The sequence below is a fragment of the Dromaius novaehollandiae genome, chromosome Z (genome assembly GCF_036370855.1).
Source record: "Dromaius novaehollandiae isolate bDroNov1 chromosome Z, bDroNov1.hap1, whole genome shotgun sequence".
Taxonomy (NCBI): Eukaryota; Metazoa; Chordata; class Aves; order Casuariiformes; family Dromaiidae; genus Dromaius; species Dromaius novaehollandiae.
In genome coordinates this window covers 51,975,903-51,994,327 of record NC_088132.1, presented here as the reverse complement: position 1 = coordinate 51,994,327, position 18,425 = coordinate 51,975,903, and the positions used below count along the sequence as shown (strand labels likewise).

Sequence of the window (18,425 nt, the reverse complement as noted above, 5' to 3'; positions counted from 1 at the left end):
GTTCATCAAACTGATTATTCTGCATCTTCATATGCCTCAAACTTTTTTTTTTAAAAAAACAAAACATTTGGTAGCAAACTAATGCATTATATGTTTTAATACAACTGTGATTGAAGTCTACCTAGATTAGTAAGCAGTGTTCATCTGAGAAATACAGTACCTTTACTATTCTCAGTCACTAATAAAGAAGGGCATGCCAGATGGAGAGAAGAGGCAAGAAAAGATACTACAGGACATGCTGTGCTCTGGTGGTTCTTTGTTCTATGTGGCCTATGATGAAACAGAGACTAAATTAGAGCAGCTGTGGGGCTGCTTGAATTTACAGAAGGGATCAGGTAGGTTCCTGCCAACCGCAAAGTACAGCATGGAGAATGCCTATCTTTATACATCTTCATTTAGCTTTTGGTATCTTGCACAACATCTAGGCTTAACGCAGAAGACAATAACTTTATCTTTCATTTTTAATTTAGGCAATTTTAGAATGCTCTTCACTGCTAGCTAGTCATTTCAAAAGAAGGTTCCACTGAAAGAAAGGCTCCCGAGAAGTAAGTTTCAGAATTAGCATTATCAGAAATGTTTATAACTAATCTATAATAATAATAAGTCATATTATTGGTTTATAGTTATTAGTTATATTAGTTCTATAATCAGTGAAAACTTACAAACTTTATTATTCCTGCCACCACATTTGGTTGCCTGTGTGATTGCCCCCAGTTGAATAAACAGACTCTCCAATTGATATGCCGTTTAGTTTTGGGAAAGGTGGGGGAAATTTTACAAGCTGTACATTCCCTCACATTTCCCAAAATGGAATTAATAGACTAAGGTATTGTGATAGTCTGAGGTATTTTGTCAAAAACCCCACAACCCAAAACAAAAAATATAATTGTACCCCTTGTTAATTTGTGTGACACTCAGGCATTTGTCTATCTTGCACTGCATGATGATGTGATACAGAAGCAGACAGCCATAGATGGCCAGAAAATGCTTAATTAAGTATTCTGCAGCTGCTATGAATTAGATCAGCATCTGCATCTGTGCAGACAATGAAATTCATGATAATTCTGAGGGCCAAGCAAAGTAGAGATTTGTTTTGGATAGACCTTTAGCCACAATTCAAATAGAATTCAAATCAAACCTGTTCTAAGGATAGAAAAACGTTGGTCAACTCATTCTCCTATTTCTGAAGGCTGCTATGGTTCCCCGTCCTGGCTACAGATACAGATTTCAACATACCACAAGAAAGGCAGTTTGTTACCATATTCCTAGCTAGAAGAGGAAATGCCCCCCCCCCCCTTTTTTTTTGGAGAAACCCAATTTGCAGGGGTTTTCCAGGCCAAACTTTGAGATATGTTTCAGATAAGCATTCAGAGTTTTGGATGTTCCTGACAATTTGCATCTATTTCAAGTTGCTTACCACTTTCTGTAGCCAAAGTTGGAGTAAATGATATGCAAATTTAAAAGGTCAATCATCCTGCCTGTTATAACAGAATATGTCATGAGATTTGCAGCATAAATTGAATATGGAATACTCTAGTACAATACTCAACTACAATAGTAATAGATTGGTATATGGAATGAGGGAATAAAGGTACTGCTGGCAAACTATGTACACAAATATAGCCACATACGTATACTAAGAGGCAATAGGTTAGTCTCTTTTTTTTTTTTTTTTGAGAAAATTCACTGTTCTTAATTTTAATCTGTGAACTCTTCAGTGCTAGGTTCATGTTTTTGTTTTGCATTTGAACAATTCCAAGCACTACATAACTGTAGTTTCTAAGTGCTGCAGTAATACTATTACTTCTGTTATCACAAACAATAATTAATATAAAACTTTTATTAGCTGTTTTAGAGAGGCCCTTTGAAGGCTGACAGCTCTTGTTGATATGTGAAGAAGAACCTGTAACCTCTATGGCCATAAAATGTAATTGTACAATAGTTGGGTCAGCTTTTAGATGTGCTTGTGCCACTTATGTTAGTCTATATTAAAACTTCCATGAGCCTCCAGCTGTGATGTCATTGGTTATAACTCTTCCCATGGAAGCACTTTAAAAAGTTGATATTACTGAGGTTAAAAGGAAACTGAGCCTCAGAGGTCATGTTTGGATATGTACTTTGGTTTAGATGTATTTCATCTGAAGTTATTGTTGCTGTTGTACGATCTAGTTTGAGCACCTTTGCACAGCTCCTGTATGATATGGACGGATTTAAGTTCCCATTTCTGGTCTGTTACTTTCTGCAAGTCTGCACCATTTTATAAGGAAAAAAGTATCAAGCTTGCAATATCTGATTTCAACGATGTCTTTACGGATAGCTACAGCAAGGCAGTTAAAGAAGGAGAAACCCTGCTACTGAATTGGAGAAGCTAGGGTTCTGAAATTGAGGGGTATTTATCTTATTTAGGCAGGTAAGGACCATATAGAGATAACTTCAATTCTTTCTTTTTTTTTAACCAATCAATCAATTAAAAACTGAAACTTCTCAGACTGACCCATCAACAATGTCATGACTGTCTCCATTCTTAAACTCTCAGTAAAGCTAAATATTTCCATTATGGCAGCAAAAAAAGTGAGCTGATAACACTCAGCAGCTTTTTGCCTTTACCCTTTTCAGCTTCAACAGCCTGAAGATATGTGCTATACGGCCCCTGTCCTCTGGAATCTTTGGATGTGAGTTAGCTGCCCTCTGGGCCATGACTCAGACACAGAGCTAAGGCTAGAGAGCAGGAATGTGTTTGGAAGAGAGTCCTGGGATTTTCCAGCTGTAAGTAGGAGAGGAGCCTCTGTTGCAGTCTAGATAGTCAGGTGGGGTGAAGGTGGGGCAAGAGTAGAGAAGGGCATATGGACATCAGTAATTCAGGAAAGACTCTTGCTCACTAAGGAATATACAGATTAATAATTTCTGGATTCAAGTGAGATTTCATGAAAAGTTCCTGCATCCTTTTTGTAGATTAAACCCAGCAGTTTAACCCTCACTGGAACAACAGGGAGAAGTGCTTCTTTTCCCTAAGTGGGAGAGAATTTCCTCATGTTCCTGAGGAAGAATACAACCCAAAATCTCATTTCAGTGAGGCTGTATGTGCCTAAGATCTAAAATACTATCAATAGTGTAGTGGTTGAGAATCAAATAGCTAATGAACTCAGACTGTGCAAGGACACAATTAAATGGATGGCCATGTCTTTGCAAAAGACATGATATCTTGATATGCAGGTAGATTACTTCACAATGTCTTCTATTTTTTTCCTCACAATTTGTAGACTTCATTAATTTTCATAATTATTGTGCATTATACTGATTTTTTTATTACCAAACATTCTTCTACAACACTTGCAAATTTCAGGAAGTGGATTGATCATGGGAAAAGAGCTATTTGCAGATAGTAATATAGTGGATAGAAAGTATCCTGCTACCATTTCAGAAAGTAAAGGGAAAAAAAAGATTAATGCAGATATTGATGCCATCTATAGAAAAAGCTGTATGATTCTGTGATTTTGTATACTTCCATATCATTGTCAGTTCACCATTAAAAAGATGAGCAGGAAGAAAAAAAATTATTGGGAGAGAATTTTTTTTTCCTTTTTCTTTTTTCTTTTTAAAAGAACAGATCTAGAAAGGTTTGTTTTGCTGAATTGTTAGCTGCTGGGTATCATACTGGTCAACTTCTTTTTGTCTTGCTGTCGCATTCCAGGGTACAGTATATCCGGTACATTAACAGCACAACTTGCAAGCATATATGTGAAATTAGCATTACTATGTGTATATGAACAAAGCAGTATCTGCTGTTTCATTCATTCTGTACAGTTATTTCACATGCTTCCAGCAAATTCATCAGATATCCTAGCTTAAATCTATATGCTTATCCTTTGCAAACTGCATCTATTGAGCTTAATTTAGAATCCAGTGTCTTTACATTTAGGCATAGAATGCACTGAGCTTTTATCTTTCTTGAAAATTTCTTAAATAGTACTTTGAAGACTTGCCTCATAATGCTAGCTGCTTTTAAGGGAACAACCTGATTTAACTATGGAATAAGTTGTTAGTACTTACATTGGAGAAGACAACTCAGTTAACAAAAACAGTTTGTATACCTGTTTATTGTGATAAGGGGCATGTTGCAAGGAAAATCCACACTATTACTATCTTGTATATGATGAACTATAGAGTGTGACAACATTTTAAAAATAGGATAGCAGGGAGGAGCTGTGAACAGACACAGGCAGCAGTATGGAAATGTTAGGGATATCTTCAAATGTGACTGGATCTACTGGACTACAATGGTGCGCAGGGGTGGAGATCAGTTGCAGAGCAGTCTGTAGCCTCTCTTACAGTTTTAGAGGTGGTGAAGCAGCCAGGCGAAGTAGCAGCTACAGATATTGCTAACAGACTGGCAAGGAAGAGAATTCAATTCTCCACTGCTTCCTAACATGCATCTATTCCTTTGACTTTAAGAGAGACAGTATTCAGACCAATAAACAAATGATTTGTAGCTAAAAAAAATCCTGAAGGCCCATGAAAAAAATTCTATGTATTACAGAATATAATTTTGTTTACTATACCAAAAAAACATACATTTAAAGTATATATACACACTATATAAAGTATATAATTAAAAATAATTGAAAATTTGCATGTTTCAGATGTTCTTTTATGAAGCATTTAAGGCATACAGGCTGCTTCCTCCCCACCAAATTTTTAATCATGTAATTTTTTTTTTTAATCTAACTTCTAAAAGCGACTTCATTGTCTTCAGTGGAAGGTCTCCAATTTTCACCAGTGTAAGTGAAAGGAGAACAAGACACAATATACTTTGAAAAATATCATGCAACACTGTATGAAGAGCCTTAAATTAACTTGTGAAGAACATAACATATAGTCACTAAATTGTAATTTTTGCCAAAGCTTTGTGGTTAGATCCCATTTATATTTACATGCACTATGGAATAACTAATATAGATGTCTTCCTGACGCTAAAGCTTGGGATTTATTGGAAAAGACAAACATGTGGTTGAAAGCTGAGCTAGACTACAGCTTTTCAAAATGAAAAAGAAAAAAAGATAGTTGTAAAATAAACCACTGTAGTTTACAAAATAGACAGCAAAGCAGGTCCAGGAAACAGAAGGGACATTGATCTCTTAGTTAATAGGGAATAGCTGGTACAGAAATAAATGATTGTACCTGGTATTTTAGGGTGGATTCTATTTCTATCTGAAATAGTGGTAAAGCTTCAGTGAATTAAATAAGGTTTTTCTCTTTTTTAAATTTCTCAGCACTTCATATTAATAAAAAAATTTATTTAATGTGCTTAAGCCTGATAATTAGAAAAATAAGCAGCAGAAAGACCAATAAAAGACACCAGTTTAAATTTGATTGTATAAGTTATCTAAATGTAAAATCTCCACCTTGTGCAACATTAAGTAATCCTTCTCTAGAAAAGTAAAATGTTCTATACCGAAGTTGTATTTTACAAAATACTCTTTTTTCCCCAAATAAAGTGAGGTACAGACTAACTTTAATAGGAATTTCCTGAAATTATCCAGGACTTTGTCACATTAATTACTGTTACCGAGCCTCTATAATCAATACAGTGAAATCCAGACAAAATTACACCTTACTGAAATAATGTCTCTAAAGCAAAGGCTGTATGTTTTTCTTGGTTATTGTAACATGTACAATGTCTAGTTAACTCTAGGAATTGATTTTACTATTTACTGTCTTCTGATTTAACAGTGCTTGGTTTTAATGGATGTTTAGGGGATTTCATTTCCATACATTAACAATGTTATGCATGAAACAGCAATGTTTTACAGACACTGTGTAGTTCAAAGGCAGCCCTATAGTTTTGCTTTCAGGATATGTTTTGGGTTTTTTGTTTTGTTTTGCTTTATGTTTCATAGTTTGAGAAAATAGCTTGACATTTAGAGATTTACTTTACACTTTTTGGACTAGTAATGTTTTATTCTACTGGTCTTTTATTCTAATATATAGTAGGATATTCTTGTAACAAACAAAATTGCCATTATCTTCACGTAGCACATCCCAGAAACCTACATAATCTTTGCTGTTCTCTTCCTGTCTCCCAAAATGAACAAAACAGACAAGAACTAAGGCCTGATCTACCTCTACAGAGGTCAGAGTTTCCTGTCAACTTTACTGGTCCAACACCAGGCAGCATAGCTCAAAAAAATTCACAAGTGAGGGCTGTTAAAAAAGGCCTTAGATATCCTTATTCAGTCTGAGGTTAGGCTGTCCGTTGCTGATAAATGATTTATTGACATATGGAGGAATTTCCACTACAGAACTACTATAACTGCATATTGATGTATAACTCCTTTCTTTCTCCCGATAGTATCTTCTGTGGTGTGCATGTGAATATGGAATCTGTTTTTTCAAAAAGATTCATATGGTCAAGTTTTCTGTCTGTTTACTTGCTTAAATAAGTGTTTTTAATTTAATAAAACAATTTGTAATGAATACTGTGAAACAAAGTTAAAAGAATGAGTTCTTGAAATAGAAATCATAATAAAAATGCCTTTTACCCCTCCAAAATATTTATTTTAACATGTGGTCACATTTTCCTACATTTTCACATTAATTGAAATCTTATTGTTCTAGAAAAATAAATCTTTTCCCCTTCATCTAGTTTCCCAGCTCTCTTACGCAAATAAAAAATACACATACGGCCATAATTTGTGGTTTTGAAATAAGTAAAATTGTCTAAATTCACTGTATCTTTAAAAAGCATCATGCCAAGAAGTACTCTCACATAGCCTATGTTTCATAATTTACCTCTCACTTCAGTGGAACAGCAACATATGATTATCCTTTTGATTACTAACTGGGTTTTAAAAGATGATCTGAAGATTTTTAATTTTGGTCCTTTTCTGTTACAAAGTAATCTTACATTGATGTTCAAAAGGAGTTGCTAAGGCTTTGGAGCGTCAGCTGAAGCTCCAAATACAGGGAGCATTCTGCAGGCAAGAAATCCTTTCTTTTTATTTGGAAATTACTGGGATAACGGATTTGTTTTAAGGAGGCAGATTGGGGAGGGGAGCGGAGGGGGGATACAACAGCAATATTGGCTGGCTTCTAGTGTTCTTGTACGTAATCCTTTATGTTCTTCCCATTCAGATTCAGAGAAACAGTTTGAAAGAAACTGCCTATAAATATCAATTCACTTTCAAGAAACTTTTCTTGGTTACAGAAGCTAAAATAAAGCACCATATCAAATAAAATGTAAAGCATGCTACAAAGCTTATCTGCTTTCTCCTGAAGAAAGCTCTGTGAACGTAGCCACAAGCCTGGAGCTGAATCCTCCGGTACCGTGGCAAGCAGAACAACTCTAAAGACTTAAATCATTTTTAATTGTTTTCCGTATTAAAACTCACCAGTGCCCTTCTTCTCCAGGAAGTTGTACCCGTCAGCACCTGCTGAGGGCTTCGCTGATCAAACTGACAGGTAAAAAAATTCCTGTAGAATAAAGCCAGACCAGCTGGCTTTGAAGAGAAACCCCCCAGTTTGGGTTGTGTTTGCCTCACTCACCCTCTACTCCGCAGCCAGAGGCTTTTTCTCCTTTAGTCGTTGACCTGTAGGCTGCGTGATGCGGGCGCGCAAGTGTCTGGCAGGCCGCGGTGCACCTGCTGCTGTCGCTCCCGAGTAAATTTAGCTGTGGAAGGTATCGCTGACAGGCAGACCTTTGTCAGCGCTGGCGAGCGAACACAGGGTCCCCATCCGTCCCCCCAAAGAGCGCCGCGAGTTCACATGGAAAATATCGAATCGGCCGTCTTATCCAGAAATCACTTCTTTGAGAAAGGAAGAGGCAAAATTGCTTTCGCATGGCAAAAAAGTTTCCTCCTTTACATAGACGCTAAAATTACATTCCAGGAATAATCTCTGAACAAGACAAGTTTTTGTTCTATTAATTGTGGCTGGAAGGAAACTTTTTTTAATGGAAATACAGTGCACACATATTTCAATTCAGGTTATTAAACTGTGTTAAGTATTAAAGTTGATTGCCTTTCTTTTCACTAACTCATTGTGCTTTTTTATCCAAAGAAATATTAGAAGACTAAAACCTCTCAAATAGGAGGTATTAATCTCATTCCCAAAATTAGAAAGCATGCAGTGTTGAGAGACTGGATGTCAAAATTACATGTTCATAGCACTTATGCTTTGGGAATCTAGGAACCAACCACTTTTAAAATGGAAGCTAAAATAATCGGAAAGCCTTCTGAGAGTGAAGCAAGCTAAACTTGGTGTGCTTGTCCTTACTGGATTCAGGTAAGGGCTTTTATCACTTATACCCGCCCATTACTTCCCCCCCCCCCCCCCTTCCTGGAAGTGGCTTCTGGTGATTGAAATAGAAAGACGTAATTTGCATCAGTGTGTCTATTACAGAGTTAAAAAAAAAGTTGTCAACATTGGTTTGCCAGGATTAGACGCAGCATACCTACATACCCCATTTCTGCTTGAAAACTATGTCAAACTCAGACAACTTCAAGGAAAATTGTCGAAAGTATGTCTTTTATTAGACTATGCTGCTTAAAGGAAGCAAAATGTTCATTTTAAAAAGAGTGATGAGAAGTCGTCTGGGTCAGGAGCGCTTTGTAAAATAAACAAGGTTCCTATTTACTTACTATGTATAAACAACCACTCACCAAGCTGTATGTCTCTGCAGGGGCACCCTTTCAGATAAAAACATGGACCTGATTGGCATCATCCTGTATCCATGGAAACGTTGTAAGTACCTCTCTCAATATGTACTTCTCTTATTCAGGGTTTAAAAGCTGAGTACTGAATAAGTAAGTGTTTTTATTTAATAATTATACAGGAGGTACTTTGTGGAAGCTTGGTAAGAGGAACAGGTTCTTGGGTTTTGTATCTGTCATAATAAAGCTCTTATGGTTTCATCATATTTGATAAAATCACGTTTCATTTCAATTGTCCCGTCAGCTCTCATTCTTAGATAAAAACAACATTCAAAGTCCTAATAAATGAGAATTCTGAACTTTTTGATGATCCATTACAGTCTGAAAAATAATGATCATAGTTCATGTTCCCTTCAGACTTAGGCACTGCTCTAATTGCAATAATCTAAACTGTTTTTGAACATGAAAAAGAAATAGTAGAAAAAATAATTAGTAAGAAAATGACTATTTTCTTTTGAAAACAGGTATAGCCACCTGTGTGGCTGTTTAGTAGGTCACAGAAGTTAACAGTTTAACAGTCAGCTTGAAACCTAACCAAAAGACTGAAAAAAAAGATGTTTTAGCATATAAATAAGTCACATGGAAAATAATAATTTTCCTATTAAGGGTGCCTGCCTCACTACTTAGTTAAAAAAATCAAACGAAAGAACTGACAGAAATAAGGGATTTTCTATCTCCATATTCCCATGCAGAGAAAGGAGCATAGACACAAATTACATTTATTTTCAAACTTATAATTCTGAAGAAGATCCACTGCAGAACAAATGTGGTTATTTGAAAGTTGCCTTGGCTCAATTTCAAAATTGTTTAGGAATTCAGTCTATTATCAGGTACAAATAATGCTCACTTTTAATATAGTTTGATTTACAAAGTATGAATATAAGTGATTACCATTCATTATCTTTAAAGTTCTATATGTTTTTTTTAAATCCTACCATAATTTTGTTGATGGAAAATGTATTTTCTCCACCTGGGCCAGGTTGTAGCACTAAAATGTTTTGTTAATTACAACTGTTATCAGAAAAACACATTTCGCTCTAGAAAGATCCAATAATTCTCATTGAAATCCAACTGGTTTAGAGTCTTGGTTTGCTAGGTTTATATCTCTGCATATTATTTTCATTTACTCCTGTTATTGTTTTTATTTTCCACCTTGTCTCAACACCCCAGTCCCTGCTGAGTGCAGATGGCACAAATGATCTCTCCACTGATTAGACTGGAACAGCATTTGCAGACAGTGTGTGTAAAACTTCACTAGCTAATGAAAATTGTTACCTTTTCGCATGCTAGGTTCTCCGTATCAGTCTTCCACGTCTGTTTTGTGCATGTATGCAAATGTGTCGCGGTTTTAAGTTCTGTGATTTTGGTGTGGGCTAATTGAACCTGTTTGACTTTCTGTGAAAGCTTCAGTGGGTAATCTGTCTGTGGGCTGGCCCATTTGTCCTGCACATACTGCTGTGGATTGCCACATGAGACCTAGGATTGTGATTGCTCTCAAGAACTTTTACTCTGAGCCAACTAAGCATATCAGAGAGGTGAAACTTCCAGCCTCCAGGGAAGGATGCAGCACACATGACAATTTTGTACATTTCCCTTCTATCATGTGCTTATCCTTGCTACAAGGTCAAGGTTGCTGGAGTACTTACTGGGAAGTAGAATGAGACACTAGTCCCAGCTCAGCCCTCTGTGAATTCACCCTGACATAGAGAAGGAAGCTCTGACCTTGTTCATCATCCTGAACAAATAAACTTTCAGTTATGTACTTGAATGGGGGATTGCTCAGGTACACTGCAAAAATGCACTGAACACATGCTGGACTTGATTCTGTCACACCGAAATCAGGGGAAAAGATTTGCCCTTTCGTCACTATGTAGCGGGCAAAAATCTCAATCTTCCCAGCCACAGATCTTGGGAAAGAAGGGGATGAGGAAAAAAGATAATGGTATCATTTGGGCACATAAATCTTCATCTAAGTAATATATTCTCAGCTTTATAATTTTTAGCTTTTTAATCCAAGATGTCTTTTTTCTAGCATTTGTTAAAGAATCACTTCCAAAATGCTAGAAAGTCAGCCTGAGCATATTGCAGATAAAATCTGTCTCCCTTCTCCATCACGTAAAATAGAGATACAACATTTGGCCTAAATTCAGTTTTTCAGGTGCTAAAAAGCTATGACAAAACTGCACAGATCGTATGATAATGGGCATATTATACAACTCTAGATCATCCTCATATGCCCAACTTATTATTACTATTTTAGTTTGCTATAGACCAGTTTTATAGCACTGTCAACTTATATAGCACTTTACAAACATAAAGGCTCATTGCATACTCATTGAATTTACAGGTCAAATAGGGCAGTACAAATAAGAAGGGGGAAAAAGGTGGAAAACATTTAAGAATAGGAAAAATAATTTTTTTCTATTCTTAATTTTAGAATATTTAAGAATAGGAGAGAAAAGGGAGCTTAATTGTTTGAAGGTTTTTAAGGATCAAAGGCAGACTAAAATATGGACAAGGAATTCTCCAAGTAGCACCTCCTGCTATTTTGAAGCCATCAGAGAGAAAATGTGCCCAAAATTTTGCTGCTTCCAGGCTTGAGACAAACACAGCTGAAAAGGACGGGATGAGAAAGCTGGCTGACTTAAAAGTAGCTGCACTTGAGGAACTTGTGCGCAATTATGATATCTCATACTTGTGGACTGAGCTTAAAAAGAGCCAAAGGTAGAGGTGAAAAAGCTGAGAGTATGGAATCTGCTTCCATTAGCAGGAGCAGACAATTGCCTGGAGGGAAATACAGAGTTACAGTAGCAATATGATAGAATATGAAATCCCCAGTTCATAAATTCACTCATATATGTGCATAAGTTCAAGCCCAGCACTAAACAGATATGTTTGAAATTGCATATGTCATTCCCTATATCCTTGTGTAGCATCCTAAAGCAGGAAGAATGTAAACCTACATTTGGCAAGCAAGAGTAGGCAATGTTACGCAGGTTTTCCTAATACCAAAGAGCTGGAATTCTGTTCTTGAAGAGAAAGAAAAATCAAGAGATATCTAGACAGTGGAAGAAGTACGGTTGGAGAAAACTAACTTTAGTAGCAGCATTTTGAACAGATACGAGAGGAAGGTGTTGTGCAAGGTTAGGATAGTTATGGCGAGATGTCTGTCCTTTTAAGTGGATGTTGGCAGTGGTGAGTGAGGCAAATTTCAGGGACATTAAAAAAGGAAAGAACACTACTTAGGAAACCAGCTGCAAGTGTAAAGGATATAAAGTTCAGATATATGCAGGTCTGTAAGTGAGAAGAGAGAATGGAGTAGTTAATACAGACTGAGGAAGGAGGTAGGGGAGGATTGAGAAGGAAGAGTGTTTATGTGGGAAGAATTTTGTTTGAGGCAGTGGCTGGTAGCCAAAGGGAGGTGCATGCAATGTTGGAGAAATGGAGAGAGTCAAATTTGGCATAAAAGCAGCTGAAGGCATGGAAGAAGATAATTTCTCAGAGTGGGCAAAAGATAGGCATTTGGGATACACTTCTCTACTTTTCTACTTTGAATGTCCTAAAAAGAAAGGAACTTTTCAAAAAGGAAAATTCAAACCAGTGACAGGGAAGGGTAGACAGATGCATGGGAAAAAAATTTTGATCTTGCAGTGAGTTGCCAGTTCTACTGAAATACTGTGCCTAAAAAAGTTGTATACAGATGTATGCATGCACACTAAATCTCCCTATTTCTTGATTTTCTTTAAAAGAAACTATGTGAAGAAGTTACTAATCTAGGCAGAGGAAGTAATTTTTGACACACACAATATTAGGTAGGCAGTGTGCTTGTGTAATATGCAAAGCATAAAGGCAGGAAGGGAAGAGGTCACATGGTAGCACCCAAATTTAACCTTTCATGCACAGCAGCCTCTGTGCAGTTCAGTGTGGCACTGCCTCTGTCACATGAAGTTCCTGTATAAACATTAGATGACAGACTGACTCAATAAGACCGCCTGTTCCAGGAACTGCAAATACACAACAGCCTCTGTCTTATCAGATTGTGTGAGTTTAAAAAAAAAAAAAAAAAAAAGTTCTATGGGAACTCAGGTATATACCTGCCATTACTTTAAATGCTCTCCAGGATAGTGTCAATAGAGAAGATAAGAGGAGAGCTTTCCCAGTAATGTTTACAGCAGAACAGTTGCACTGATTATAAGCTATTTTAAAGTAATAATAAATTAATAGTGACCTTCTCTTCCAAAGTATGATTTATTGCAAACTGATCTGCTGTTTTCCATATTAATTGCCAGTAGAGTTGCCCAAGAATTAAAATATGAATATGATAGAGAGTGATTCATAAATAGAGTGTGTCTAAAAGCAAAAACAAAAAAATCAAAATGTTACAAGCTTTTAGAACTAAAGCATAGTGCAAATCAGCAATATGGTATATTGTCAAATTAATTATTTGAAAAGGAATATTTAGAATAAACATTGGAAAGGCTCAGTGGAATAAAGGGTTTGACTTAACATTCCCAGTTTCATGCAAAAAATAATTTAACTCCTGTACTTGTAAACCATTTTTTGTATTTTGCTATTGTCTCCCAAACTCCTGTAAGTTCCAGTTTTATAAATATGTTCTGTTCAATATATGAGATCTGTTTTACATCTCTCCTGATATTCCAACAGAAGGTGCTTATTAGTAAAAAAGTAAATGGCCCTCCTGCTTGTTTTAAGTGTGTCCTTTCATATTATATGAATAGTTGATTTGAAAAATATTATTTTAAGTGGACTAGTATCACTGCCATACATAAGGTTGCCTGACATTTCTCATTGAATTTTTTTTAATTGCAAGTTGCTGGATTTCAACCACTGAAGTGGAAAGTTTTCCTTTGGGGATATGTGTCTTATCCCAAATTTTGTAGAATGGCTCAGCAATCACTTGAAATTAACAGTAGAAGTATTCTAGTTTACATATGCTAAAAAATTATAATAGTTTCGCTGACAATCTCTAACACCTACAGATTTTTGGAATAATGAAGTAAGTTTATTAGGGATGGTCTTAAGGATATACCTGAAGTCTGCCCAAATAGCACGTCTGCCAAAGAGAAATTCACCAAGGAAATACCAGGTCGTGTATGCTTGTTTGACACTTCATTTGGGAATCTGGCACCAAAGAGGAGGAGGAAGTGATTAAAAACTGCTGGCATGACTATATGCAAAAAGCCAAATTATAGCTGCATGGCAACTAATTTTGATATTCCTGATATTTTAAGCACTGGCCATTCTTTTCTTATAGAATCTGAGGGTTTAGTAAGGCTTATGCAGAACCGTGTATATTTTGCCCTGTATACAGAACAGATGGGTCAGATGCTGGTCCTTCCCCACTCTCAATTTCTAATACAAAAAGATGAATACATAGGTTGTTCTTCTTTCTCTCTTCACTCACCCCCCCTTGTTTTTTTAAATCTGCTCCTTGGAATGATACAGGGAACAGGCCTCACTTTGACTTTCTCTTTGCCCCACCCTACCAGCTCTTAATGCTGCTGTAAGCAATTGTCCAGTCTAAGTAGCAGAGAGAAAAATTTCTGATAGAATTCATGTTTCCTGAAGAACTGAGTTGTGCAACAGCCACTTATATGTACATAAAATGTAATTCTAATCCTCTGTTGTTTTTTTGGCATTAATATACTATATTCACTGAGACAAAACTGCTGCCTCTAAGAGCCACTGATTTGGACAATTATCCAAAATCAGATTATAATAAACGGCAGTCTTAGGGATTTTGATTAACCTCTAAATAAATGTTACTTTGGAAAAGCCCTGTCAAATGCATTAATGACAAGTTGTGAAGTAGTAGTAATTGCAGGCATGGCATTATAGATAACATAGTTAATTGATACCACCCTCTCAAACATGTATAGCACATCAGCTGCCATGAAGCTGGAGTGATTATAATAGTATTTACAACAGTTTAAATATATTAAATAGGACATGTGTAAAATGGAAACTTAGGGTGCTTATTAGGATCATCCCATATGGTCATTTGATGTCTTTACTTTGGGCAAATACGTTTTTGGTGTTGCTTAGTCATTAACACTTCCAGCCTTCTGAGGAGGTAAGTATATAATGATCTGCTCTAATTAGCCTTTACAGGAATGTCATATGCTCCAGGATGAAGACTGTTATTAACTAAAGAGAAACCTGGTTCCCTTCCCTCCCCCCTGCAACTCAGTACATACTCTTTGGATGACATTGTTGGTTTTTGGGTTTACTTAGCTCACTATCATTGTTGTCATGGTCTGGTAATGCAGTATTAGTGTGCTTTTATTTTTTAGATGCAAAAGTTAACAAAACAAATCTGAAAGTGCACATTCTTCTATAATTATATGGATTCTTACTTCATATAAAACACTTAGAGGGAAGCTGTCTAAGGAGTTCAGCTGAGATGTGTCATAAGATGACTGGTTATGAAAGAAGGAAGACTCTCCTTCTCCTTTTCTCCCATACCCAAGGAAGAGGCTGTTACTGCTTTTAGCTCATTACATTTGTAACTCTAAATAGTTCTGATCTCATAGGAATGATTTAACAATTAATAATTGTTAGTAAAGTATTTCATAAAACTCCTCTTTGCATCTTCTGAGAAGGTAAAATCATTGCAGATAAGGGATAGAGGCAAATATGTCAGATAGCAGATACTCCAGGTGGTATCCCAAATTGGATAGGAAAGGATCCCAAATTTCTGAGAAGGGTGTAAACATTACTGGGCACCTATAGTAACATATCACATGAATTTAGCCTGAGGTCAGCATTAGGAGTAGCAGTTCCACTGCAAACAGGGTTGGCATACTTCTGCATGTTTGGTACACCAGCTCCTATTTCTGTAGAGATACATTTCCCTGGTTCGAGTATCTTTGTGCTCTCAGCCTGGCTACCAGTTGCAAGAAGACAGAAGAGGAACTCATCTAGTAGTTAATCTTTTCTCATCACATGCAAGTTTACTTCTGTTAGGGAGCAGCAAGGGCTGGCTGCTCCACAAGGCAGGGGACAAACCAGGAGCCAAGGGTGACCACAGTGTGGACAGCACCATCACCAACCAGGGCATGGTCTCACAGCATCTGAACACAGCAGGCAGACCAGGGGGCTGGTAATAGGGTCCACTGACAATCCCAGACAAGCTGAAATAGTCAATCAAGTCTAGGGCCCATCCAGACATCCCAGTCAGTAGTAGGAGATGGGGCCAGAGACAGGACTGAAGACAAAGCTACAGCATAGGTCTACAGTCCATCCTAGAGACAGGACCAAAGACAACACAGTAACAAGGCTATAACATACATCCAAGGGGTCCATCCAGGAGAAAGCTTACTCACAACATAGGCATAGGGGCCACCCAGAAGGCAGAGGCAGGAGTTGAGGCTACTACATTTACAGCATACCTCAGGCTACCAAGGTATTCAGGCCTGAGCTTGAGTGGCACAGACCCATGTGCAGAGGGTGTGGGTAGATGCCCCAGGTGAGGCTGGTCAGGGCCATTAAGGCCTGTTAGTGCACTCAGGACTCTGACAACTTCCTTTCTCTTTCCCTTATCAGTGCTTGCAGTCATACAAGTCAAAATGCATCTGCCTAGATCACCTTTCCTAGTGGTGGTCCAGAGAAACAACCTGTTTGGCAATGGGTTTAGCTTGAGACTATAAATGAAAAGTGGAAAACATGTTCTTGTCTTGCAGTGTTTTCATAGAAATGCAGGGGAGGAGATTACACATACAGAATCTAGAGAAGAATGCCAAGGCTTTGGGTCTTTTTGGTGGGGACACATTTTGTTAAGAGTCCTCAGTTCATCTTGTTCCAAGCATAACTGCAGCCCTTAGCTGTAGGATCACCTCATGAACAAGCCAAGAGAAAACAAGATGTGTATGGATGTTATAGCTGCACATCTCCACTAGGCCAGAGGAAGCTTCTTCAAAAGATGGAGGTATTGGCAGAATGAAAAATTGAGAAGCGTGCAGAGGACAACCAGCATGTGCCACATCACCATGATCTTGATCTGTCAGCACAGGAGTCCAGGTGAAAGAATTGATTTTGGAGAGATTGTTGCTCAACAAAAAGGAAGAGAGAAAAGAAAAAGGGTGGGCATGTTTGCGTTCACTTGTAGTTTCTCACTTCAGTAATGGTGGAAACCTCTAGAATGGGGTTCCTGCAGGTGAACATCATCAGGAGATTTAGTTTCATGCACTTAAGAAGCTTGGCTATTTGTGTTTCTTTTTTTTTTTTTTACTGAATATTTTGGATTCCTGAAGGAATTGCTGGCACAATTGGTCCTGCATGTGAAGAACTGGTTAAAGTGTAAGTAAGTTTTCCAAGGCAGAAGAGCATGCTCATAATGCATATTGGTAGGCTGACTGCTGCTGTTCCCTTTTGCAGTTGGGAAAGAGAACTGGCTTGATGCAGTGTAAAAAAGGGCTGAATTTCTCAAAAACAGATGTAACACATATCTTCAGTGTATACTGCATTAATGCCTGTGATTAAAAGAGCTAGATAATGCCTGATAAAAGAATTAAAATGTCTGCAGGAGATGCAGACTACTCACTTTGGACTAGGTCCTTGAGGTGGCCTTGCAAAGAGGGTGCCACCTCCCAGGACAGAGCATCAAAAGGTGGCTCTTCACACAGGAAGCTTCTGGACATGTTTTGTTATTCATGCCATATGTAATGGGAGTGTAATTGGCAGTGTAACTCCATCATTAAGAAAATTCAGGAATTTCATGACCTGGAGAAAATGTGTAGTCTGCTTCTTGGTGGAAGACTTATAGCCTACAGTGACAAGAATAGAGTAGAGAGCAAGGATCAGCCATGCCTGAAGTGGGCCTTCTGCTCCTGGTTGCAGGTTTTATCCATCTTGCCAGTGAGATGCGAGGGAAGGTAGCAAGTACAAATTGGATCTGCTGAAGTATGGCTTAGACTCATTCACTCCATGTCACAAATGAATTAGGGATTTAGGGGTGGTAGAGTGACTGATTTGACCCACTTGGCCATTTGCAAATGCAAACTTAGAACAACCAAAGCAATGTAAGTATAGCTCTGAGAGCTTCAGGGCTCCGTTCTCTCTCCCTGAGATCACAGGGTATGAAATACAATAGAACATCCTTTTCAGGAAAGAAAGAACTTCAGCCTGGCTTCCTCCTGTAGAGGTTCTGAGCAAAGGCTGTAAGTGTAGCTGCTTGAGAAATGGAGTTAGAATGTTGTTGGGAAAATAAAACTGAGACTACAACCTCAGGCTAGGGAATTTGCTTTGTAAATTCTATCTTTTGAGAAAGAGAATTTGCAGGTTAAAGCAATTCTTTCTTTAAAGCATTTCTTTTCTAGGTCATCCTGCCAGCTTAAGCCAGCTTACTTTGTGCAATAAAAACATGAGATCAGTTTATAACCTTCTAGTCATGTGTATCTGTTGTCCATTTTCAAATGAAAACTGATAGTCCTGAAAATTCCACCATTCTAGTAAAACATGACCATTTAGCCAATACGTATACTCAAAACTATGTGAAATGAGCCCAAGTCCTGTATTTTCTCTAGATTGGCTTGAATGAGGTTTTGCTGAATATATATAAAAGCACTTCATAATTTCAATTTTTTTTGAAGTAGAATGATGCATGTCTTCAAATAAAAGCTATCTTGCTTCTGAAAAAAGCTTAGCTGCAAAAAAGCCAAAATCTCCAACAGAAACTAGAACTGTTCCTGTTGTATT

At 37.4% G+C, this 18,425-nt stretch overlaps 1 long non-coding RNA gene across 10 annotated transcripts in view; it reads left to right on the top strand.

The window, feature by feature from the left end:
* The window catches only part of LOC112992084 (uncharacterized), a 73,102-nt gene that overhangs the window by 2,739 nt on the left and 51,938 nt on the right, over positions 1–18,425 (top strand). For 9 of the 10 annotated variants that reach the window (XR_010385975.1, XR_010385973.1, XR_010385972.1 and 6 more), the window contains exons 2-4: positions 7,408–7,458; positions 8,185–8,280; positions 8,678–8,739. This is a non-coding gene — a long non-coding RNA (uncharacterized LOC112992084). The remainder of the gene's footprint in view (positions 1–7,407; positions 7,459–8,184; positions 8,281–8,677; positions 8,740–18,425) is intronic. The other variant, XR_010385974.1, reaches the window with a different exon arrangement.